This window comes from Phodopus roborovskii, unplaced genomic scaffold, assembly GCF_943737965.1.
Source record: "Phodopus roborovskii unplaced genomic scaffold, PHOROB, whole genome shotgun sequence".
NCBI lineage: Eukaryota > Metazoa > Chordata > Mammalia > Rodentia > Cricetidae > Phodopus > Phodopus roborovskii.
In genome coordinates this window covers 41433949-41459744 of record NW_026126407.1, presented here as the reverse complement: position 1 = coordinate 41459744, position 25796 = coordinate 41433949, and positions in this window count along the sequence as shown.

The window sequence follows — 25796 nt, the reverse complement described above, 5'->3', positions numbered from 1 at the left end:
CATTTACTTAGCCCAATAATACTTAACACCTAAAGAACTGAATCAATGTACAAGAAGTTACAGAGAATACAGCAGCTAAGTCTCTTATTTATATAGAAATGAACCAATCAAACATTCTGTTACATAGGCTCCAGAGTATTGTTTTAATTAAGTAAATAAAGAGCCTTCTTTAACACCCATACCACAATCTACTTAGACTTCCTACTTGGTGAATATTAGCTGAACCCTAGACCCAGTTCTTCTAGGTAGAGGCCACATGCTCTCTGAAGTCCAACACTAAGCAAAAATCAGATTCTTACTGTGTTTTATTTCCTCAGAATGCTATGGATGTAACCCTGAGAGGAGGCACTCTGCCATTCCACTACTTTCAATTTCTTTTTATCTTTGTGCGCTGTGGTGTAGCTACCCCCACCTCCCTGTTCATTGTCTAAATCTCTACCTCCACTTCTTACTCTGTAGCATATATCAGGATCATCAAGAGAGGTTTTAAACAGACCCTTAAACTCCAGCTCTAGATTTTTCTATTTGACTCAAACAAGCTGGCAGTTTCAACCAGATTCTAGGTGATACTGTCATTGCTCTTCTGGCCATTACTCTATCATTCTTTGTATTATCCTACAATCTTTCCAGATCCATAGCTATATTCTTAAGAAATATCATATATTTTTCAAAATATCTCCAGCCAGTTTTAGCCAAAAACTTATGCCTATGACATAGTCATATTGTTGTGGCTACTTCATTTCTCCTTTCCTCCTTTAATATTTAACTATCGTGGGCTCTACAAATACTAATAGAACTAAAAATCATCTTATTATAATTAGTGGAGACACCAGCTTTCCTTTATAGAACACTGGAAATTATTAAGGTCTATGGTACTGGTCATGCTTTTTGGCAAGGTATTCACATACTAATGCCTTACTGGTATAGGAGATGTAACTTTCACAGCACCTGGCATAGTACTCTTTTCATAACAGAAGGTCTTGAAAGTTTTAACAAAAAAGACATGATGGTATATAGGAAATGAAAAATATAGAAATAAAACACACATTTCTGCAAACATTATACAAGGCACACAAGACCTCTACTTGGGAGGTACCTTCCAAGTAGGAGTGTTTGAGATGAATGCCTTTAACAGGCAAGGCTTTATAGAAGGTCATATTTTATATCAATGTTTACCTTCAGTCTAGGAGGGGAAGTAAGGCAAGCACATAAATGAAGCTACCTCAGGATTCACATAAAACAAAACTATGTAGACAGATTGCTATGGGAGTCACAACTTAATATTAGGAAGATGGACCCAGAATAACACATTGAAAAAACTTCCTTATTGCCTTATGAGGATACTTTGAGTTTTTGGAATACCAGAATTTTGAAAATAAGAGGTATAAAATGAAAATCTTACCTAACCTTTAGGCTTAGAAACAAGAAATCTGAAATCTCAGGAAGAAGAACCCAAGTCCACATGAGGATTCTTCTTTGAATTCCATTACAACTTGAACCTAACAAAAGCAGATGAAGTGTTCTATATAGGCATACCACTTATTCATGTTGCATGTGATAAATAGGAATATATGCTTACATTAATTTAAAATGTGAATTATTTTACTAATTAATATTTGAAAATAGTATTTAATGCTATAAGAGTTTTAAAACAAAGCCTACTCTGATAGTCACAATATAAATATAGGTAAGTATATTTATGCTTACCAAGTAAATATAGCCGTAGATGATAGAGGATTGAAGAGAATGATTTTTTTAAATCTTTTTTGAAAATTAATTTGGAAACAAGCTTATTTTACATATCAGCCCAAGTTCCCTCTCCCTCCCATTCTCCCATCCTCCCCACCGACCCCTCATTCCCAACTCCCATCCACTCCCCAGGGAGAGTAAAGCCTTCCATGGGGGATCATCAAAGTCTGCCATATCATTTGGGAGAGAGCCTAAACCCCCATGGGGAATTCCCTTCCATGGGTCATGGGCTCCCAAAGTCTATTTGTGCACTAGGGATAAATACTGGTTTCCACTGTCAGAGGTCCCATAGACTTCCCAGGCCTCCAAACAGACACCCACATTCAGAAGGCTTGATTCAGTCCAATGCTGGTTCCCTGGTTTATGACTGGAGTCTGTGTGCTCTTACTTGGTCATGTCAGCTGTTTCTGTGGGTTTCTCCGGCATGGTCTTGACCCCTTTTGCTCATCCCTCGTCCCTCTCTAAAACTGGATTCTAGGAGTTTGGCTCAGTGCTTAACTGTGAATGTCTGCTTCTGCTTACATCAGGTACAGGATAAAGGCTCTAGGATGGCATTTAAGGTAGTCATCGATCTCATTATAGGGGAAAAGCATTTAAGGTAGCTTCTCCACTATTGCTTAGATTCTTAGTTGGGGTCATTGTTGTGGATCTTTGGACATTTCTCTAGTGCCAGTTTTCTCCTTATAACTATAATGGCACCCTCTATTAAGGTATCTTTCTGGCTCTCCTCTATTCATCCCACCCCCCCACCCTCAACTCAGTCTTCCTGATCTCTCATGTCCTCCTCCCCCCTCCTCTTCTCCCTTTTGAAGAGAATGATTTTATAAAATGATAATGAAGTGGTCATCAGTGTGTAATACATTTTCTAAAAATCTACCTTTTTTCCAATGAACATAGAATATTCATTATTGAATTAAAGAAGTTCTATGATATAAATTGTTCTGTCTATAAACATTTTCTGTTTTCTTTCACTGTGCTCCTGGAAGAATGCTTTCTATTTGACATAAGCCTGCATACATGGTTAGACAGAAAGCTGAGCTGAAGTTGCATTTCCCTAGGAAGCAAAGCTGTGCAGGTATAATGCTGGCACACACCATCAGGAAGAATATCAACCCGAAGCTGCTTTTATCTGGGAAGCAAAATTAAACAGGAAGATAAAGTTCAATGTTTTAGAAGCTTGCTTGGAGATTTTAAGAGCCGATTGTACCATCACTTTGGAGTGTTTTACATAGACATGTTCATCCCTGTGTTGTACACCTGGGGACACCCTGAGAAAGGATCTGCAACTCTAGTTAACTTTGATGTCCTCTTTTATGTAGTTATATTAGTTATCACAATGTATATCACCACAACCACAAACAAGCTTCATATAGGCTATCATTTAACTCATATGTTAATGAGAAGGGAAAGAACAAACAGGATTGATCATGTTTATAGAAAGAATATAGAAACCAATGAAAAGTTCAAAATGGAACAAGTCTTTTCTGTGACGCAGGGAAAGAAACTATTCTATAAGAGGTCATTGCACCCATCACACTCTATATTATGTTATAGTATTAGTTTACACAGAAATTCTATTTGTATGTTATCCTTGTTGAGAAACATCCCCCACACACCTTAAAACTTTATATGTATATACACATAAAAATACTTCTTGAGGCCCATGAAATTTGAACAAACACCTTTCAGGATAAGAACTGACCCTAGAATTAGGCGAGTAATGATTTGTTGGGGGAAGAGAAAGTCCTTGACTCGTCCCAGATGTGTTGCTTTCTATTAGCTTTAATGCTGACCTCTGTACCATGCTGGCTTTCTAATTCTGCCATACATCATTCTTTTGAGTTAGGTATTAACCATCAAAGGTCACCATTAAAATGTACACATGCTATGTGGAACAGGAGGGTGGACCATTAACATCCATTTACACATTTGCCTGGATTTATTAAGTTCAAAAGCTGTCATTTATGTCACTGGAGAGCACAGCCTATGAGGACCAGAATGCATGAAACAAGTCAATCGGCATAGGGAGTAAATGGGGTGGAGTGGGGGTGACATAGCCTGGGAAGGCAAAGGATGACGTAGTTAGTGGAATCTCCACAAGAATCCAGTAGCACATCCTGCACATCCTGCAATTAAAACTCACGAGGCTCAGTGTAGCACACGAATATGTGAAATCTTGAAAAATGACAGCCTTTATTTCTTTTTTGTAATTTGTGAGGTAAGTGTTCCAGTAGAGAACCTCAGGACTCAGACATCAAAGACTTTAAGGATGTTTCACCACAGCCTGGATTTATTTGCAAATTAACGTGTGTGGGACATATCCATTAGAATGAACTACAGGCAGAAATCTGAAATCAAGTAATTTAATCTCTGCCTCATTTTATCCATCTGTGAAAAAAATAGCTATAGCTATTTCCTACCAACTCTCACAGGGTTGGTACAAGATTCAAATGAGCGTCACAGTCTTTTTTGAGATTCTGTAGAAGCGGCTTGCAATATATCAAAGTATTTAAACTGTGCTCCCCATTGTATAAATTCAAAGTACTTGTCAGCACCCCATGAATGTTTTACTAAGGTCACTTGAAGGAAACACGCTTATTCCAGGTTTCTATTTCCCACTCTAATCTATATAGAGCAAAGTTTTTGATCCTATCAGCTGTTTGATCTTGGCAGTTATAATCAAGGAGTTTCCTGTAAAAAGAAAAGAAAGGGCTGCACACTTGCCGAGTCTTTCAAAAGCATTGCACTAAGAACCTGCAGACTGAGGGTCTGGCCCCCTCACTTTTCAACTGCCTGGGGCCACTGAGCAAGACCCTAAGACTCCATTCCCTCTGAGATGGGGAAACATAATTTGGCCCCTGCCCAACTCTCCCATCTTCCGGGGAACTACTGTTCCTCACACTGATAGTGCCCTGGCCCCGCAGGCCTACTTTCTGTTCCTCAAACATACACGCTACTTTTAGCTTTAGGGTCTTTGCACTTGATGCTCATGCAGCCTGGTACATTCGTTTGTCAGATCTTGGCCTAGCTGGCTCTTTCTTTCCATTCAAGTACCAGCTGAAAAATTCCTTTTTTTTGAGGCAACTCTCCTAACTGGCACCCCGCCATCATGTTTTATTTGTTACATATCACAATGCCTTCTTTTTACTGCTTTCAAAATCTGCCTTGTATTATCTAACTGAGTCAGCTCATCTTTGTCTACCTCTCGCTAGAAGATGGACTTTGTGCAAACAGGCTTTTGTCAGCACTGGTCAAAGTCAGAGATCTAATACTAAAAGCACAAATCCACAAACCCATAAACAGATGCATGGGGATATCACTCCCTTGGGCATTTACCTTTTGAAATAAATGAATAGAGATTCTTCTCAAACAGGTAGCCTGGATGTTCTAGCAGTCACTCCCCACACTAAATCTGTTCATCCTACTTCTATATCTATGTCAAAATGATGCTAAGACAAAGTGTCAAAAAGTCTGGAAAAAAGATGGTACAGTGGTTAAGAGCACTTGTTACTTTTGCACTGGACTGAGTTTGGGTTTCCAAAATCCACATGGTGGCGTCCAAACATTCGCATCTCCAGTTTCCAGTGATGTGACATCTGCTTCTAGCCTCTGTGGGTATCAGATACACATGAAATGCACATATATGCATGCAGGGAAGATACTAATATTCACAAAAAAAGTATGAAGAATTATGTCCATGTAGCATATCTAGAAAAAAAGTGGGGCATCAAGGAATATTGACCCTCCCCTATTTTATGGGGACACAGGAGAGCAGGACTGGCTTGGAAAGTCAACCTTTGAAAAGTGTTTACTTTCTTCTTTTTATGAATGTCTAGAAAGACCAGATTAGACTTTTCAATATTTTGAAGGACGGTTAGCTTCTCATTCTTGCTTTTTCTGCCAAGTCCAATCCCATTTGGGAATTATACTCAGTGTGATTTGGTTGGAGTCCAGCTGGAAAGAATGTCCGTTTTCATTCACACTTCCTATTGGGTTCCCACTATGTCCTCCTTGTGTCGGCTCAGCATTGCTCAATGGGGCTTTCCTCGTCTTTGCTATTCTGGCATTCTACACTGCCCTCCACACAGAAGGCAACTACAGTTTATAGATTACAATACCTACTTTTCTGACTCTACTACTTTCAGATGCAAAAATCTTCCCCTGAATTCTTTTCTTCTTCAAACTGCATGTTCTTCCTAGCCTAGTTACACCAGACCTTGAGATTTGGGTTCTCAAAGCTTGTGGACTTTGCCTTTCTATCAGAGTCTACTCCTCATCCTCATCTTCCAAGTCACACAGCTTACCCTACAGGCTGCACTAAAACATCATTCCCTTCAAGAAGTCTATTTCCAGGCATCATGGGATGGGGTTGTGAGTCGAGGCATGGCAGGAGTGAGGTGAGGGACACTGAATAAAAACATATTAGATCATGTCTATTAATTACATTCCATGCTGCATTATCTTATAATTTTATTTCACTTTCCTCCTACCAGACAGATATCTTAGGAAAGAGAAATGGCTAACATTATCTACCTCGTTTTTCTACCACAGTGGTCACTGCAAAATAGGCTGCAGTGATGCGAAAGGAGCCTTCCAAAATTCAGACCCTGTAACTTAATGCATAATAAAATGGAGTGAGGTGGGGTAGCCTTAAGAGGCAATAAGGTCCTCTCAGGGGCTCTGCCTTTATGAACAAATAGGATTAAGGTCCCTTTAAAAACAAAAAGCCAACTTCATGTAGCCTTCATCACTTTTCTTTGTATAGTGATATAGCATTCCTCCCTTGCATAGGAGGCACATGCACTAGATAGTCGTCCTTGCTGAAACCTGGAGCTTGGACGTCTCAATATTTGAGCAATGATAAAACTTTGCTCTTTCTAAATTACCCAATCCACAGGTGTTTAATAATAACAGATGATAGTAAATTTTTAAAATGTGACCAATTTCCTGCCTAGAATATTTCTTGTCTCTGGACTTTCACTTTCTTCATTAATAAATCAACAACCTGTAGCAGAGTGCTTACTGTGTATTATAAATTCAATATAAATTTCAAATGTGTACTTTTATTTTTGAAATGCTCCCATAGCAGGCAATTTTTTCCATATTTTCAAAATGCTAACTAATTCTAGCTGTGTTTTGATTAAGTATTATTAGTGTTCTTGTTTTAAAGATGAGAACATGGAGGTAAACCAGGATAAAATACTCAGTCTGAGTGACCTATTTAACAAAGAGTAGGATAGGGGGATGCCTAGGCTCTGGGAATGATGCATGATGCATAGGTGTATAAACACCAGAAGAAGCCATGGCTACACCACAATCATTGCATCAGGTAGAACTAATTATGAGAGGAAGCCAGTCCCTCATCAGCTCATTCTCTGTAGGCCATCAAAACACTGTTTTATTTTTCTTTATAATGCTATTTCCTCAAGTCCATTGCCAGATGAAGATGAACAGATGAGAATTCTCTAAGAAAGACTGGAAGAGGACAAAGCCGAATCCACAGAGCTCTGAGCTGCCCTTGTGAGGCAACATCTGCTCTCCTCCCTCCCCTTTGCTTGTGATATATTGGCACATAAGCAGCATTGATACTCATGAGAAAAATTATAGTCATCAAGTTTATTTCCCCCCCCCAGAAGCAACTCTCTTTCTTTATTAATATGCTTTGGATTATTGCAACACTACAAAGCCCAAAATAAGTTTTCTTTGATCAATAAATTGTAGGCTGAGAGAGAAAATACTAATTTTCCATTTCTTTGAGATCCAACACTAATATATAACAGTGCTATCCAAAAGGGTTCTCAGAAGCCTGATATAGAATTATCTGAAATTACACCTGACTATCCCGACGAGATCATTCTGTTCTCTGCCACTTTAGAGCTGTGTCTCCTGCACTTGGCAAACATTTTTTCTTTCAGAATTCTTTGTGTACAGATGCATTTTTCTACTTCAGAACAAGCTGGGCAAAGAAAGTATAAAACGTTTTCAGGCCTAAAAGGAAGATTGTTGAACATGTCCATGTAGTTCTTCAAAACATGATTTTCATCTGCAAAGGAACTTTATTTTTATTTTGACATAAAAAAATCATATGACTTCCCTTGCATTTAATAAGATGTATATACCAAAAACCTACAAACCAGAAGAATGGTTACATCTAAATTTGCATTATCCTAATGGCATTAAGTGAACTCTACCTTGGGCATATTTAGTCATGTGGAAAAATCATTACTGAGTTACAGAAACATCACTGAGAAACAGAATGAACTGGATACTAAATGTAAAGATCAACACTCTGGGACTTATATTTCCTGGGCTTTGAGTAATTCATTCAACCTCCAGGGCATTCTCTGTCATCTAACCTACAAAGCAATGATCTCAATGTGGGTGTCTTTGCCCCCTAGGAGACAAATGGCAATTATGGATGTGTTTTCTGAACTAGGTAGTGGCTGGGTACTCAGTAGGTGTTACCGATGACCAAAGATTTGCTAAGTATCCTAGCATGATGCAGTCTCTTATGACAGATAATTATCTCTCCCAAATATGGTAATGTTGAGATGCTTGCTATGAAGTAAACATATGAGTATGTCTAAGATCTCTATAATTTGCTTCTGCAAGGAGTGGCCCAAGCAACAGACTCTTCCCTTTCAAATGCGTACAATCAGCAACGATTTCAGCTTCAATCGTAATGCTTACTACATCTTTATATCTAGGATTCGTGGTCTAAAGGAGTGAAGCTCACACAGATGATTCTGAAGGGAACAGTAAGTTAACTGATTGGATCATTCAACAGATACTCATTGAGTCTTCTATGCTCCAGAAATTTTGAGAATTCTCAGGGACCCCATTAATAAGTGATATAATGCTTAATAGTGTTATTGCATGCCCATCTACCATATCATTATAACATATTTATGAGTAAAGTGGTTGAAATTCCTCTGGTGCTATGAACTGAACATTGAACAATGGAAACTAACTTACTACCTTGTGCATTTATAATAACTATTAAAACATTCTGATAATAAAATAAGTTCTTTGCAACTCAAAAGACATCTAGGAGACATATATGCTGTATACAGAATACCAGAGAAAGAATATGTTTTTCTGAAATGTGATATATTTACAGGAAACAGTTTGGCCAGATATCATGGTACACATGTAATGGAAACAATATGACTATGGTTTCAAGTGAATTTGATGTCTGTCTAGACTACACAAGAACCTCTCTCAAAAATCCTATGTAAATGGGGCTGGAGGGTTGGTTCAGTGGTTAAGAACACTGGCAACTCTTCTAGAGGACATAGGTTCATTTCACAGCACATAATGGTTCACAAGTCTATAACTCTAGTTCCAGGAGATTGACTACCCTCTGTTGGCCTCTGTAGGCACCAGGCACATATGTGATGCACAGATTACGTATAGGCAAAATACTCATACACTTAAGGTAAAAATAAATAAATTTAAAACTTTAAAATTATAGTTAAATGCCAATGAATAAATAGAAAAATATTCTTGAGAAAGAGAAGAAGAGGCGAGGAGAACATGTGGGACCAGGAAGATTTATTCAGGGGACAAATAGATAAGAGCAAAAAAAGAGACACCATAATAGAGGGAGCCATTATAGGTTTGAAGAAAAATACTGACTCTACAGAAATATCCAGAGATCTAAAAGGATGAACCCAACTACAGTCTGAGCAACAGTGGAAAGGATACATTAAATTCCCTTCCCTGATAATGAGATTGATAACTAACTTATATGCCATCATAGAGCCCTCATCTAGAAGCTGATGGAAATAAAAGCAGACACCCATAGTTAAACATGGAGCCAAACTCCTGGAATCCTGCAGAGAGGGTAGAGTGATAAGAAAAGGGGTCAAGGCCAGGCTATAGAAACTCACAGATACAGCTGACCTGAACAAGGGGGGGAGCTCATAAACCCCCAGAATGATAGCTGGGAAACCAGCATTGTACTGACTCAGACCCCCTGAACATAGGTCTCAGTTAGAAGGCCTGGGAAATCTAAGGGACCTCTGACAGTGGAACCAGACTATATCCCTGGTGCAAGAAATAACTTTGGGAGCACATTCCCGATGGAGGGATATCCCCTTAGCCTAGAGGAAGGAGGGAGGGCCTAGGCCCTACTCCAAATGACTTGACAGATTTTGTTGATCCCTCCTGGAAGGCATCACCCTCCCTGTAGAGTGGGGAGGGGAATGGGAAGGGTTTCAGGGGATATGGGAGGAAGGGAGAGAGAATTGGGATCGGTATGTAAAACAAGAAACAAAATATAACACCAAAGCCTTCCACTGAATTTTTATGTTGGTCCTAAAATAATCGTGTAATACTTATTATTTCACTTATTTTGTAAGTGAAGAAACTAAAGTTCTGAGATGGTCCATCTTGAGCCAAGCTACCAAATGGCTGTAACAAAGTCAGTGAATCAATAATGATAATTTTAACTACAGTTCAAAGCACATTCTCAAGTGATAGCTCATTGTAGTTGCTGGAAACACCTCACTCATATCTACTGCCACAGAACATCCCTTTGTGTGGTGCCTCTGGGTTTACTAGCACATTCAGGCTATAACTAGGCTTGTCCTGAATGGTTCCTGCCAGTAACTTCTCAGGCTTTTCATGTGGGAACTTTACCACACTCTGACACTTCTGTACAACCAGTTTCCATACCCACCTTCTAACTACAGATGTATGACTTGGTCTGAAGACATTTTCTTCACTCCTGCTTCACTCTGTCCTTCAGACCTTTCCATGTTCAATAAATTCGCTCTATAGCTAGTATAATTTTCCTATCTTTCCCAGGAGACATAACCTAGTTCTTTACTGTTCTGGGCAATAATAAACATCCTCACCACCCTATTCATGCAATACTAATGTTTATAAGTTTCTCATTTCTCATAAGTTATACTAGTTTCTTTCAAAAATTCCCCTTTTTTTGCTTATCACAAAAATTTAACACTGTGCACATAATCAAATAAATAGGTTTATTTGGCTCATAATTTTGATAGGCATGAGGTCCAAAAATATGTCACTGATAGGTCTGGTGAGGATTTCCCAGTACCCAAAGCTACATCAAAATGTGGTGGTTAAAAAATAAAGGAAAAACAAATTACAGCATTAAAGAAAGGTCAACTGATGAGGTAATGTTGCTTTCTCACAGCTCACTCTAAAGAGATGACCTTAATTCTCTTATGAGGGTGAAGGTCATGGATAATTTACCCCCCGTTAAGCCCTGTTCTTGTAGGCTACAACATAAGGACACCACTGCACTAGGCATCATACATCTGTCACAAGCATCTGATAAGCACATTCCATGCCTAAGTCACACAGCATGCATATTATAGCTAAGAAATATACCATGACATCCCATGTGATCTTGGAATTCAAACCTTGGTGATCTGACCCATGAAACTCTATTCTCATACTCAATCATGTACTAAGGTAAAAATTACTGTAGGGATCTATTTAAATTCCTTCCCAAATTTAAATTCTTCTTTCAACATTACTTATGTTATATTTTTTCTTACACTATAATTTATTTTCTATTTTACACTTATTTTTAGACTCCTAAATAATACATGATTGTGTTCTTATTGTAACAGACTCAAATAATATAGAAGCAGAAATACTATTTATAACCAACTAACTACTGACCATAGCTTTTGAGGTGAATTTCAATGAGTGGTTCCCTGTTCAGAATTCTTATTTGTTTCCAATGAGACAAGCCCGATGATATCTGATTCTACAATTTGAATTTTTGCATTTGGCTAAGAATAAATGGTGGCACTTTGAGGGGTGATGAGTGGCCCAGATTTCAAGAAAACCAAGAAGAAATGGAGTTTTTAATGTGAAGAAGAATATATATATATATATATATATATATATATATATATATATATATCTGTAGAAAGGAATCCATCTTATAAAGGACATAAAATGTCTATATAGCAGCTCTCAGAATTTAAAATAAATAAGTAAATAAAAGGAGTTGTTTAAGTTGTAGTAAAAGTTCTTCCTCTCTCTGAAGTCATTTTGTATCCTGCCAAACTAGTCCACCCTCCTGGATTAGACTCTCACCACCAGCCTAACTTCCAAGCTTATTCAGACTCTCCCTCTCTCTCATTAGTTGGGCAAGTTCTCCTTCGGTCACTCATTACTCTTCTTCACAGAAGTTACTTATTTCCACGCCTGTGATCTTGAATCTCAGACCCAAGGTCTTCCTGGAGTTTCATCTGTATGACTTTGTTATTTGCAGAAGCACATTGACTCTTGTACACTGGGTTGATGGTAATGCCATTTACTTCTCATTCAGAGTTTTAGAATATCGTCCCCTCGCAAACTGAGAAAGCACAGATACATGGCATTCCCTCCTCAGGGCCCCATTTCAAGTTGATCTTTTCACTCTCTCTGTCAAATTCAAATGTCATTTCACTATTCATGTGTATGTCCAGGATTCTAATAGACACCTCTTTGGCTTTTTTCAAGAACACTTCAATTTCTCTCATGTCAAAGGCCCTTTTCAACTTTTGGAAATTATCTATGCAATTCATTAACAAGACTTCCTAGATACACCATACAGAAACCACTGAGGAGTCACAAGAGAAAGAGAAAAAGTAATGTTAAGAAAAAGAAAGCAAACAACAATTTAATATTTAAAAGGCAGACAAGAGGAAAGTATAGAGGTAGAATTTTTCATGAAAAATTCTAACTTACATGGGCAAAACCTCTGAAAAACCCCTTCCTGATGAGATAAACTCACAGTAAATAATTAAGTGATGTCTCCTTTAATAGTTCTTATTGTCTTACTAATACCACAAGTGAAAGTTCAGCACATTTAGCCCTTTGATTAGTAAGTCCTTTTCATTTTGAAAACTTGCTAAATAAATTCATGATTGTCGAAAGGTATTTCAAAACCCAAGTCTTTTCGCAGTTCCCTCAGTAACATTCCGCAATAATGGTAAAGTCATGCCTCAAAAGGCTACTGCTATAGGAACTACCCAAAGCATCAATGAACTAAATGAGTCCTATCCACAGCTGTGTTCAGTGCTGTGGTTGTGTGGATGAGCAGCATTCCCCATATGCCCCATATTTAAACATTTAGTTCCTGGTTTATGGTATTCCTTGAGGGGTCTATAGAATCTTTTTGTAGTGGAGTCATGCTGGAGGAAATGTGTCATTGGTAAGGACTTTGAGAGTACATAGTCCCACTCCTCTTCCAGTTCATTCTCTTGGCTTCTTTATTTGTAGTTGAAGATATGATCATCAGGCTACCTGCTCCCATGCCTCTCCTGCCATTATGGATGAGCCCTCTATAGAACCACAAGTCAAAATAAACTATTTCTCCCATGAGTCACTTTTATTTATGTTATTGTATCACACAAACAGAAAAGATGTTAATACAAGGACAACACATGGGGTAGAAAGATAGAAAAAATATTTGTGACAGATAAAACAACAGGGGTTCATATATCTTACTCTAGACAGAAGGATCAGGAGTTCAGTACTACCCCAGGCTACATAATGAGCTCAACACAAGCCTAAGTTTTGTGAATCCCAGTATTTAAAAATAGAATGAATAACAATAATAAAAATTACAAATCAAACTTTCTGAGAAGTGACAGGGAAGTTGGTATAATTGACTTTGTAGGGTGGGACCCAGGGTCGTTAATGTATTTGGGATTGAAGGAGGGCTGTAGATCTTCAACATCCATTCATTAAGTTCCTGTTAGCAGCAGAGTGGGGGACACCAAACTTCCTCAGATATTCACAAAGGGGGCTTGCTAATCTCCACAGCTTCATTTTTGCTTCATAAAGGTTCTGGGTAGTACTGACAATGTCTGTGTCACAAGACCATCTTCATTATCCCTGGACTCATTTCTGGTTCTCTAGGACTGACAATAAGACAGTGGAAAGGGGAAATATTCCCTTATGTTTTATAAATTTTCTATGCCTGTGAATTGATTTTCAATTAAAATGTCATTACATAAAATGAAGGACGACATGAATTTTACATAAGGTGAGAACAAGCTCACTCTCCCTATGTATTGAACTTCTTATAATAGATAAGTGGGAATACAGACTGACCTCACTGTCACAGGCCTGCAATCTGAGCTACTTAGAAGGGTAAGGCAGAAGAATCAAAAGTTTGAGTCCAGGACTGCTAGTTTAGCATGTACCACCATCACTCACTCTCGCTTAAGGAGGAAGAAAGGATGGATTTCTCCTCAGAACAGTCTTGTAGTCAAACAGGAAGCAAAGGACACTGACTGTTCTGCAGCCTCCATATGTCACCTTTTGGCAATTTACATATCTTTTCACCTTATTAAATTGTTTTAATTAAACTTCCACACCTAGTTAATCCAAATGTTCCTCAGCAAATCATCTGTACCTATGAAATGGCCATGTCCCCTTGTTTGCCTTTCCCTTGATTATCACACATTGTTCTGTTGCAACCATGAACTTATCAAATCCATCCAATGCAGCTTCTATCATTCATGAAAGAGATTATGTAATTTGGAGACCATGGAATTAAAATTATCAACTTGTTTCTAAATAACATCTTCTCATCTCCTTCTCTCATCCTTTCTCTTGTTATGATGTGCTAATTGGACAATGTTGTTGTTGGAAAGGACCCATTGTCACAATCTCTCTCTGGCCCACATCTCTTGATACCACACCTCTGTTGTAATTGCTCCATTCCCACTGAGAATTTTCCAGTTTTCCCTTTAGAAAGCTTCCTGGAATTTCATAAGAGCAGCATGATGCCAGATTGTATGGATTGGAACCTTTTCAATTTGTGAGATTCAACTGGCAATATTAAAGAATTAATTATAATGAAAATGCAAAGAAACAGAATCTTCAGTGAATCCCATCTGGGAGCAGTCTTTTCTTAGGCCCTATACAATTTCTTTTCATCCAACTTAGTCTCCTATTTCCTCCTTTGTTCATATAATATGAAATATTGAACCTAAAATTTGATGCAGGCTATCTTCAGATTTCTTCTTGTTCTCACAACAATTTATTATTCCCCTCTAAGTATTCATATATATAACTTACATTCCAAATATATAGGAACATTTTTCCCTCAAGGACCTGACTTATATCTCAATTACCTTGAGATGTTATTACATACATATAAAAGGATTGAATATGACTTCATGGGAAATAGCCAAAGATTTACACATAGTTTATTGAGTTAAACCAGCTATTAATCTAGGCAGGAAGAATCTATTCTCATTTACCACAGTGAAGTGAAGAGAAAGACTATAGTATTCCTGCCCTGCCAAGCAACATTCTCTGTTGTTTATCTGAATGATTTTTTAGGTACATTGGCTCATCTCTCACGTTTAGGAACAATGATGAAGTTGTTGCCTGGAAAACAGCTTCAGCATGTCATATATAGATTAGCCTCCTCCTTACCCTGCAAGTTCATTGTCAATCATTTTAATGTCCCAGCCTAACATATATTTTACAGTGTGTACTTTGGTGTCATCTCACAATATGGTAGAATAAAGGAAAATGTGACAGGGGAATTGATATCCAGTTCACATCAAGGCATGCAGACATATGGCCAGATGAACAAATTAATAAATCTAAAGCTGAAATAAGTAAATAATGTTATTTATGTTAGTGATTATATGAGCAAAATAAAATAATGAAAGGCAATAATAGAAATGGGAAGAGGTGGTAACAAAGAGCATGCTACAAATAAAAGGAAAACTGAAGAATAATAAAGAGGCTGAGAAGCTCGCTAAACACTTTGAATACACTAGTGTGTAAATGAATACAATAACATTATAACACCTCATCTACTATAGTAGGTGATATTTAAATAAAGGTTCACTCAAAATGTGTGATTTTTTTAAACTTAAGAAAGGAAGGGATAGAAGTGACATACTCAGATCTGTGCTTGTTATTAGTAGTATAGACAAGGAATATTAAACAATAATGGTGAACATGAAATACATGTGATAGAAACTTGAGTCTAGAGAAGTGCCTTTAGCAATCCCTATCAACAGAAAACCACATAGATGTTTCTTTTTTAGTACCATTGGTTCTTCTTTCTTGAATTGTAGATTTTCAGAATATCTTAATAGTATGTAAAACTATCTCCATTCCCTTTTTCTGTGTGTTGAATAACACATCCATGTTTTAACAATAGTTAAAACTATTATCACTGAAAACCTGTCCATAAAAAAACTGCGTTATTTGCTCTCCCAGTTGTCAAAGGCTCATACTAATTACAGATATTTCTTATGAACACTGTTTCATGCCTTGACACTTAAATAGTGGGGAATGTTTATGAAAATATTCCTCTGGAAATACTTAAATCGTCACATGGCATTTAAAACATAGTATGAATGTTTAAGTTGAACAATTTTTGTTGGTCCAGAATCTTTATTTTCTTGCATCACTCCCTAAGATTCTATTCAAGAAGATAACACTGAAAGAAATTGAGAAGAAAAAAAATCTATACAAGGGGAAAACCGTCTATAAAAGGTAGAAATCCATATTTTCCTGCCATGTTTCTGTCTTTTGACAACAATAAGAAGCAGCAACACTCAAATGCAAAACAATATATGCTGAAGACATGGCAGTTTACAAGCTTTCCATGTTCTAATTTGCTCAATGTTTTTCTAAACATTTCCAAAAATGTCTTGATTATAAATCAATCAATCAATTAGTAGTGTTAGCTCATGAGTACAGTAAACTTAGTGTATGAGAGTCCTGTTGATGCTGAGCAAAACAAAAGACGGAGGACATTCCCTGGGTAGTGATGCTGATGAGTATTGGGTGGGACTCAGGTCTCCCAACTTAGACTATGAAGTGTTTTCTCTGATGCCTTCAGGGGCTCTCAATGAATGCATGTGCTTGGAGTCCACATGCTGAGTGCTTAGGCTATAAACAGTGGGTTTTAAACATGTGAACAGAGTTCTAGCATCAATAGAGAGCTCAGAGTTGGGAGGGACTTTCTATGCTGCAACTCTTCTACTGCAGATTCTCTGAAGATTGGAAGCTTCTAAGTTATAAGACAACCATGTATGTCTCCCATTGGTTTTATTTTCAATGAGTGGAATGACATTGTACTTGTGAAAGGAACATGGAACATGCCTCCAAACCCTTCTACATGTTCACCCTCTGAAAAATAACGTTAGAGAGTAAAAGGGGGATGAAAAATGATTTATCTTCTATATTTCATCTAAAATTTAGGATAGTTGAGGTAGATCACTGGATTTGGTGGTAGACAATGAAACAACTGGAAAGATAAACTGAGAACAAATGCTAAGTAAGAAGTTACATCTTCAGTGAAGGCTCTCAGCCTCCTCACTCCCCCCTCTCATTGTCAGACGAAGCTAATATCATGGGAAGGCCAAGAAGAACTCTTAAGAAACAATGTATAAGGTATTCTAAATCATAGTATGTTAAAACTTTGGCTTAGACCTCTATGAAAGGCAAGATAAAAGACACTTCATCTTATGGCATGACCCAGTACCATATGCCTATCAAAGACTAATATCCTCTAATCAAATCATTTTTTACCTCACTTGCATCATTAAAAGGTCTAAAGACAACACACATGGGCAAAGTCTGGGAAAGCCTGCCACCAAAATAAAACAGTGATGAGGCAGGCATTCATTTTCATTCTGCTTCATAATTAAGCTTATGAAGAACGAGCTGTGTATAAAAGATCTGTACGATTCCAATTCAGGCAAGTCAACACTCATAAGAGAAGCAACAGTTTTTTTATTGGAAATTCAAGTCAGCTCTTCTTGTTTTCTGTTGTTGTTTGTTTATAAAGTAGCAATGTTCTACTCCATGCAAAGTTAACCAATGTATGACTAATTCAGAGAGACAGGGACCTTTCAGCTGAGAGCAAACACTGTTTTTGGTGAGCATCCATTTATTGGGCATCCATTTTATCCAATGAGAGCTACTTCATTATAATTAGTTCTTGGGGTTCTGGCCTCGTTACTTAAAAAAAAAATTAAAAGCCTTTAAAAAGTGTTCTATTTGCCCATAAGGTCTAGTTGTATTAAATAGATAGTGTCTCACCATTTTCTAATATACAGTAAAAATACCATAAAGTTTTGCAATTAGTTAAAAAGTCAAAAACTCAGCACAAAGTCCGGATTTTCCTCTCAACTATCTGTTAATGAAGGTTTCAACGTTAATTGCCTTTCCACTAAAAATTCTTTAAAGCCTTTCTGTATAAAATCAAATTAGCTACTAAGCCTCAGAACAATCTCTGTAATTCTGTTGTGGACTCCCTTGTTCATTATTTGGATTGGCGAGATTAAGGAGTAAGTGTGTGCCTTTTGCATACTCTTAAAAGACTGACAAAATTTTTCATGATTGGGGCTTCTTTTCTTCAAGCCTTCTCTGAAACAAAACATATTAGGCAGAATCCTATTATGAGGAAAGAAGACAGAGGAGGAGAAGGAGAAGGAGGAGGAGGAGGAGGAAGAGGAGACGGAGGAGGGGGAAGCACAGGCTGTGGCAGGAGCAGTGGAAACATAGTATAATAGAGTAATGCCCACACGATAGACACTCACCTCTGGAAACAGTGGTTTTGTTCATTTGTGACTATAAAAGTGAAAGCCAACCATGTGCAAGGTATTAGTCAAGTAGTGTTCTTCTTGACTACCAGAATTTACATCCCTTAACTGATTTTACTTTCTGTTCAGGACCAAGTGACTGATAAAGGGACAGATTTTCCCTGTGTACAGGGAGATCATTACAGTATGAGTTCATTGTCTTAATAACAAAACACGGAAATCAGAACATTTGAGTACAGCATGGGTCCTGGGCTGGATCTTGGACAAAAAGCAGAGTAAGATAATCCTTGTAGTCATGATGCCTCTGATATTAACAGTAGAAAAGAGATTCTGTGTTCCTGTGTTGTTAATGGAAGAAGGGAGAATGGAAAGCAACGATAAAAATGAGCAATGACAGAACAAGGCTAAAATAAAGCAATAGTGTTCTTTGGTGGACCAAATCCTCTGTTGGGTGTTTGTAAATGCAAGAGGCTGAGTCATTCATGGATGTCCCAAAGAACTGCAAAGTCAGTTCTTTAAAGGTTAATATAGTTTCAAACATTTGGCACTCTACAGGAAAATATAAATAATAAGGTCCATTCCTCTAAGTTTTTTTTTTTTAATTTACTTTGAACAACTCATGTAAACTTTAACCTAATCCAGAGATGCTGTCAATAATTTGTCCTAGCAACATTAAGATGAATGCCAGAGAGTTAGTCCTTCCTGGTTGCCAAATTATTTTCAAAGTATTGCTTGGAACATTAACATTGTCACAAAGCCGTTACTCTCATGTATTATAGAAACCTCAGAAGCAAGTGAGAACTATCCCTGTTAATCTTCAGTCTTACCTTGATACCTCCTCTCTTTGACTCCAGGTTCGTGTTCACAGCGTGCCTGCATTTTTATTCTTGCAAGCCAGTCATCATCTTTGCATTTTCACCCAAGCACTCACAGGAAGCTTGGTTTGTCTTTTTCCAATTGTATCTGTTGCCGTTATCCCAGCCTATATCTACCGTAGAGCACCCCTCCCTGATTATTTCTGAGAAATGGCTTTTATGCATTCCCACCATCGCCATGCCTACTGTTACCAGGTCAGATGTTTGCTGTATACAAGTGTGCAGCATCAATGATACAGCAATATGCATCCTGTCTACATTAAATGTTCTGTTCCTATGCTCTTCACACTATCATCAAAGCTAATTTACTAAAATATAAGTTTGTTCCTTTCAGTAACCATTGACATTTTCAGTGCTTTTAGAACTTAGTCAAATAACTTAATCCATGAAGCACTTTCTGATTTTAATTACACTCTAGCAGTATCTTTCAATAAATTAAGTTCTTCCTTGTGACTGTGGGTTATAAACACTCTCAGCATTGATGTACATACCTTGTTTCTATACAGATCTAACCTTTCAACTTCTTTATTCATCAGGATACAGTTAGAATGTCACCTGCCCCTAGATAGCCCCTCTCATCCAGAAATAGAACTTGTTTCTTCCTTTGTGGTACTTCACCTTTTGACTTAAATTTCTCTTTCATGAGCCAGAAATAAATGATCCCTATCCCAATAAGGCAGTAGTTTGAGAACCAAATTGAACAGTGTTTATTTAATACTGGAAAACTATAAATCAATATAGAATAGTGCTAGGCATGGAGCCAAGGGCTTTATAGACATTATCTCATTCAGTCCTGAAATATTAAACAGATTCCATGAGTGAGGAAGTGTATTATCATTAAACTCTCTCTCTCTCTCTCTCTCTCTCTCTGTGTGTGTGTGTGTGTGTGTGTGTGTGTGCACGCACGCGTGTGTGTCTCAAAATATCTTCCTATGCAAATAGTTTTCCTTGGTATTATAATTTACTCTAGTTAAAGCTGCTTGCATACATATTAGTCTTTTGAACATTTTCTTTAAAATTATGGATTTTTTTTCTGGCTTAAGGCTGAATTACTTGACTTTTTCTTGCCCACCGTAGAGTACTAGAGGGTGTTACCCATACAGGTAAAATGTTGTCCACCTAGGTGTGGTGTCGGAGTACATTTGACGGGTTAAACTGTATTACTTAATTATGAAAGTCAAAAATTCCCCAGGAGCCTTGAGGCAAAGGATCAATTCACAGAGCAGGAGAATAGGAAAGAGAAAAAAAAAAAAAAAAAGGTGGGGGGGGCTAATTAGGCATGTGATTAACTCTTTCAGGGAAGTGGTGATAACAAATATAATAAATGTGATATGAATAAGCTTATGGAGAATCTATGACATCACTTGAACCTTCTTAATGCTATTTTATCCTGACAGTATGAAGTGTGTGTGTGTGTATGTGTGTTTAAAACTATCCAAAGGAATGTGTTTTAATAAACTGCTTAAAAAGTCAATGGTGTAATTTGGATGTTAAATGTTCTTCACAGAGTTGTGTGTTTGTACACTTAATCCCTACCTGGTTGTGGTGTTTTGAGACCTTTAGAACATGGGGCCAATATGACAGACATAGTACTATTGAGCCAGCGTTAGAGGGTTTCAGCTTGGTTCTGTTTTAGCCAGAGCTCTTCACACATCCCCATTGCCATGCTTTATCCAGCATGCTCTATGACCAGTAAGGTAAAAAAAATTAAACCTCCCTCATGTTAGATATTTGGTCAAAGTGAGAAAAGTAACTGCTATAGCTAATTTAACTTAAATATTTGAGGAAAATAAAGTTAATGCTGTGATTGGATTTTATCCTCTTAAACCCAAATTAGAAACCTGCCTAAAATATATTGATGTGCTTCAGACTTTTAGTGACCCTCCAAAACTGAGTTTACTTTTTTCTATTTTAATACATTTTATCAGTATACCTTGAAATACTACAAAACACATTTCTCCGTTGTTTTGATAGACAGTAAATCTAAAATAATTCAAAGGAAAAAATGAGCATTGTGGAAGTAGCTTATTTTATCCTGGAGACTAAATGCATTTGCAGAGAGGATTACATTTTGTTTGGCAATTTATTTTATTGACAAAACATATTTCATCACATATTCCATCACATTCAGTAGACAAATGCATGTTGTCAAATACCCTATTTCCTGTTTTTGATGAAAAGCACACATTTTTCAAATTCCCTGGTTTTTAAATGGGGGAGTTCTACAGATGAGCTCCATTTGCTGTGATTTGGCCAGAGGTGCTTAGATTTGGACTGCATCCAAGCTATATGACGTCTTCCACTACAATATAAATTAACCTCCCAGGAAACATTAATGTCCATCTTCACCCATAAAAACATCAAAATTCAGTTTACTTTGTAATCAGTTTGATAGGATCCTATTGTCTACACATAAAATTCAGATGTTTCCCATACACATACCAGCTGCTAAAATGCAATTACCCTTTACAAGGTAATGCACATACAAAGTAAATATTTAATCTATCCTATTTGTATATGTGTTTAATGTTGGTAATTCAATTATTGTGTGTCCTTTCAGTATTTGCCCTCATGCTTGATATACGTATTAAATTATAAATAAGTTCTTAGAGGTCATGAGACAGATCTGTGTAATGTGTTTGGAGGAAAACTCAGCACAGTGTGTTGAAGACAGGTATTCAATAATTTTTGTTTGTCACACAAGGGTAGTGACTTTTATCAGCCACATTGGAAAAATTAATTCCTAGTGTCTTTCTTCATGTTAATAGTTATTAAATTAGCAATGTGGCATACATTGTGCATATGCCAAGGGATATGGAGACTGACAATCGCAGGCCTTGACCTCAAGAGGGTTACTATCTAGCTAGTATCTATAACATAGGATGACCACAGCAACAATGGAGTTGTTACTGAATAACAACACATTAGAGAGGTGAGAGATGAGCACTGTGGTGATGAGAAAAGTGCTTAGAAAGTTACTTTTAGGATTGAACAGAAGGTTGACAGTGGGGAGAGTAAAAATGGCATGCCAGACAGGGGATGTGTGCCATGTATGCTATGGTACAGAAGCAGCACAAGTGTGTGTGTGTGTGTGTGTGTGTGTGTGTGTGTGTGTGTGAACACTTTCACTGTGTCAATTGTGAAGTATGGAGGAATTTTCATGAGATGGCTCTGAAGAGCCTAACAGTGCTGTTTGGCCCTTCCTTTACATAGCATATAGAAAATCTAATGGAAGGCTTAGAGTACTGGAATAGTCAACATCAAAATCCCATGGAGAGTAGATGGGCTAGGTGTGCAGGAATAACAAGTAGTACAGGAATTACAGGAAATGTTAAGTCTATTGTGTAATCCAGCAAATAGGCAGCAGGTAGGTCCTATGATGGTGGCAATGCAGGGGGCATAAAAGTAAGATGTGGAATGAATAGAACTGTCTAACAGGAATTAAGAGAGGAATTAGGATCACCCCTATGCATGTGCTTAGTCACCAACATTGAAAATTTAGTCCCTCAATTCATCTATAGATAGATTTTCAAGAAACTTCTTCAAATCTTCCATTTTTACTTCACTATAATCAATTCAAATTTTACATGTGTAATAAAGATTATCAGGAAGACATAGTACAAAATATAAGGAAACATTGTCCATGTACAGGGTATTGAGAAATATTTTTGATTCTCAGTTTATAAAAAAAAAAAAAAAACGATATGGAATTGGTGGTGCATGCCTTTAATCCCAGCACTTGGGAGGCAGAGTTTGAGGTCAGCCTGGTCTACAGAGTTAGTTCCAGGACAGGCTCCACATCCATACAGACAAACCCTACCTTGAAAAACATATACATACATACATACATACATACATACATACATACATGTATATATGGCCCTTCAGCACAAAATCTACTTAAAAGTATAGCTTTTAATATAGAACATCACTGCCTCACAATACCAGTTCCAGGATGAGGTTTTATCTGACATGGGATCTTAGAAGAGGTCAATGATTTCTATATGTCTCAGCTACTCCCTCTGTACCCAGAATTCATGCATGCCCTAACAGTCTAATGAAATTCAATGGTGTATCAGACATGACAGTTATATATTGTCTACATAGAACAAAAGAGCCCTTCACACATAAGGCAATAACATCATTCTAGTATTATATAACTTTTTTTGTAGATCATTGGTCAACTGTTACAGTATTTATTTCTGAGTTTTGTAATATATAAGTTCATTAAATTCCTTCCCTTAAGGAACATTGGAATTTCTGGAAATATTTGAGTATAATGCTCTATGCATTCAGAATGGAATCATTTTACCATGCCCAATGCTACAATTCCTCACATTAAATATATAAATAGATTTCACTTTTTGGAATTTTCCAAACTTGATTTTAATCTTGATTATCTCTACTCTGTTTACTAATCTTGTGGCTAATTAAATGGCCTACTTCAGCTTCATTCTGTGTCCTTATATTTCTCTGAGCAATGAATCCAGACATGATCCTTCTAGATCAAAAGCCCCAAGCAGCCAACATTAACTTATTCTTACTATTAGCAATATTAGAATCACTTCTTTTAATATCTCTGGTTTCCTTGATACTATACTATTAACTGTGGGCAGAGTTAGCAGAATATATATATATGTATATATATATATAAATATATATATATATATATACATATATATATATATATATATATGGAATTACCTATATAAAATGAGCACCTTTAATGGCATAAACTACTGGAGTCTATAGAATAATATTTTGGACATGGTACTCATAATAGATGGTCCTTGTTTCCTAGTTCAAATGTCACTCTTATGGATGAGCCTGGGATCTAAAAATCATCTTTGTTGTTTTTCTTGGGTGAGCTACCTCAAAGGCTGGACTCATAGCACCTAGAAATACCCTCTTCATGTGTTATCGGGGTATTTTAGATATGTTAGGTTCCAAAAGATTATTTCCCAAGAGAGTGTTAGGAGGGCAAGTATTCCACTAATCCTGAAGATTGAGGTGGATCAAGCAGAATTACTTACATTATATTCTATGGACCAGTCCATATCAAGAGGATGAAATTGACTTCTTAATTGTGGCTTGGCAAGGTCACAGAAAACAAAAACAAACAAACAAACAAAAATCCTGTAGGGTGAGAATTACTGTTGCTATTATCCTTGGAAAATGTAGTTTTCCTCCAAGGCATGCTGTATAAAATTTGGAAATTTAGAGTTCAATTTGTCATGGGTAGTTGTCAAAGTCTAACTGGGATGCACATGGTATTTGCTATGCTTCCTAAGTGAAGGTATGAATCATTCTATGGTATTTCCACATCAGTCTCTCTTAAATAAGAGTCTCTTTTAAATAAGACAATGGTTTCTGGATGGCAGGCATTGTACCATATAACGTATAACCCTCTATTTTTAGACAGGGCTCCACTCCCTATCTCAGGCTGACTCAAACTCATGATTCTACTAATGACAAGGCCTTTTCAGTACTAGGATTACAGGCATGTGTCACCACATCCTGCACACACCATTTCTATAAACTGAGCAAAGCCTCCAAATGGCTGAAATTAATTATCCTACTGCTGACTATTATGGAAGCATAATGTACAGCTTTAATTCATTAACACTAATGCAAGGACGCTCAAAACTTCAAGAAAAGAAAAACAACTATGCATTTTTGTTAAAGGTTCCACCAATTTTGTCTATTTTTATGTTTCTAGGACTACATATTTGAATAATGATGCTAGTGGTACCCAAACATAAACTCCAGCATTGCGGCATTACTTTGCTCAATATAAACTAATTTAAGATGAATAACTGCAATTACTGCCTTTTTAATTCGTCCCTACTCATGTTAAATCTGTGTCACCTTGGTAGTATTTAGATCATGTCCCATTTGCTCTGATTCAGATTCTGAGTCATCAAATGTTTGAAATAGGTCTGAAAAATAGCCTGAATTAATTCTCTGGGTTGCTGTGTATAACAGATATACGAAGGGAGCGGTTTATCTTCCTTAAGAGAAACTCATCTTCTTAGGGGGTGGGCTAAACCTCAGGCTTGTCAAGTCACTTCTCCAGCATGCCGGGAATATTATAATAATATAAGGGGGGCAAAAGGCAAGAAGGTAAGCTGTCTGGTGTTTACAGAAAAAGGGGTGAGACTAACGCTCAAATGTGAAAGTAGACGAAGGACTTTTCTTGCCATTGTCAAGAGCAATTTGGAGGGACTCCGCTAGCAGGACAGCAGAAGTGGTCTGGCAGGAGGATAACAATGCAGAAAACATGGGCTTCACAGATACAAAGAACTCAGAATAACTAGCATGCTCCAGGTGACAGCAGCTGCTCTTCAGGGACAAGCAGAGATTCAACCCTGCCTCCTCCCCTTGCCCAGGCATCTGTGGGGCCTCACAGCAGGACTCACCAACCCTGCTTCTCCACCTGTGCTGCCCATTTCTGGTGTCTGCCGGATGACCAGAGAGAAAGAAAGCACTGGTTCACTCAGGCTGTGTAATAGCTGTAATTAAATCCCTCTAATCGCCCAAAACCCAGTGTGTGGGAACTTAGCCGAAATTGTACATAATGAAAGCAGAAGGCTTTCTTTACACCAGG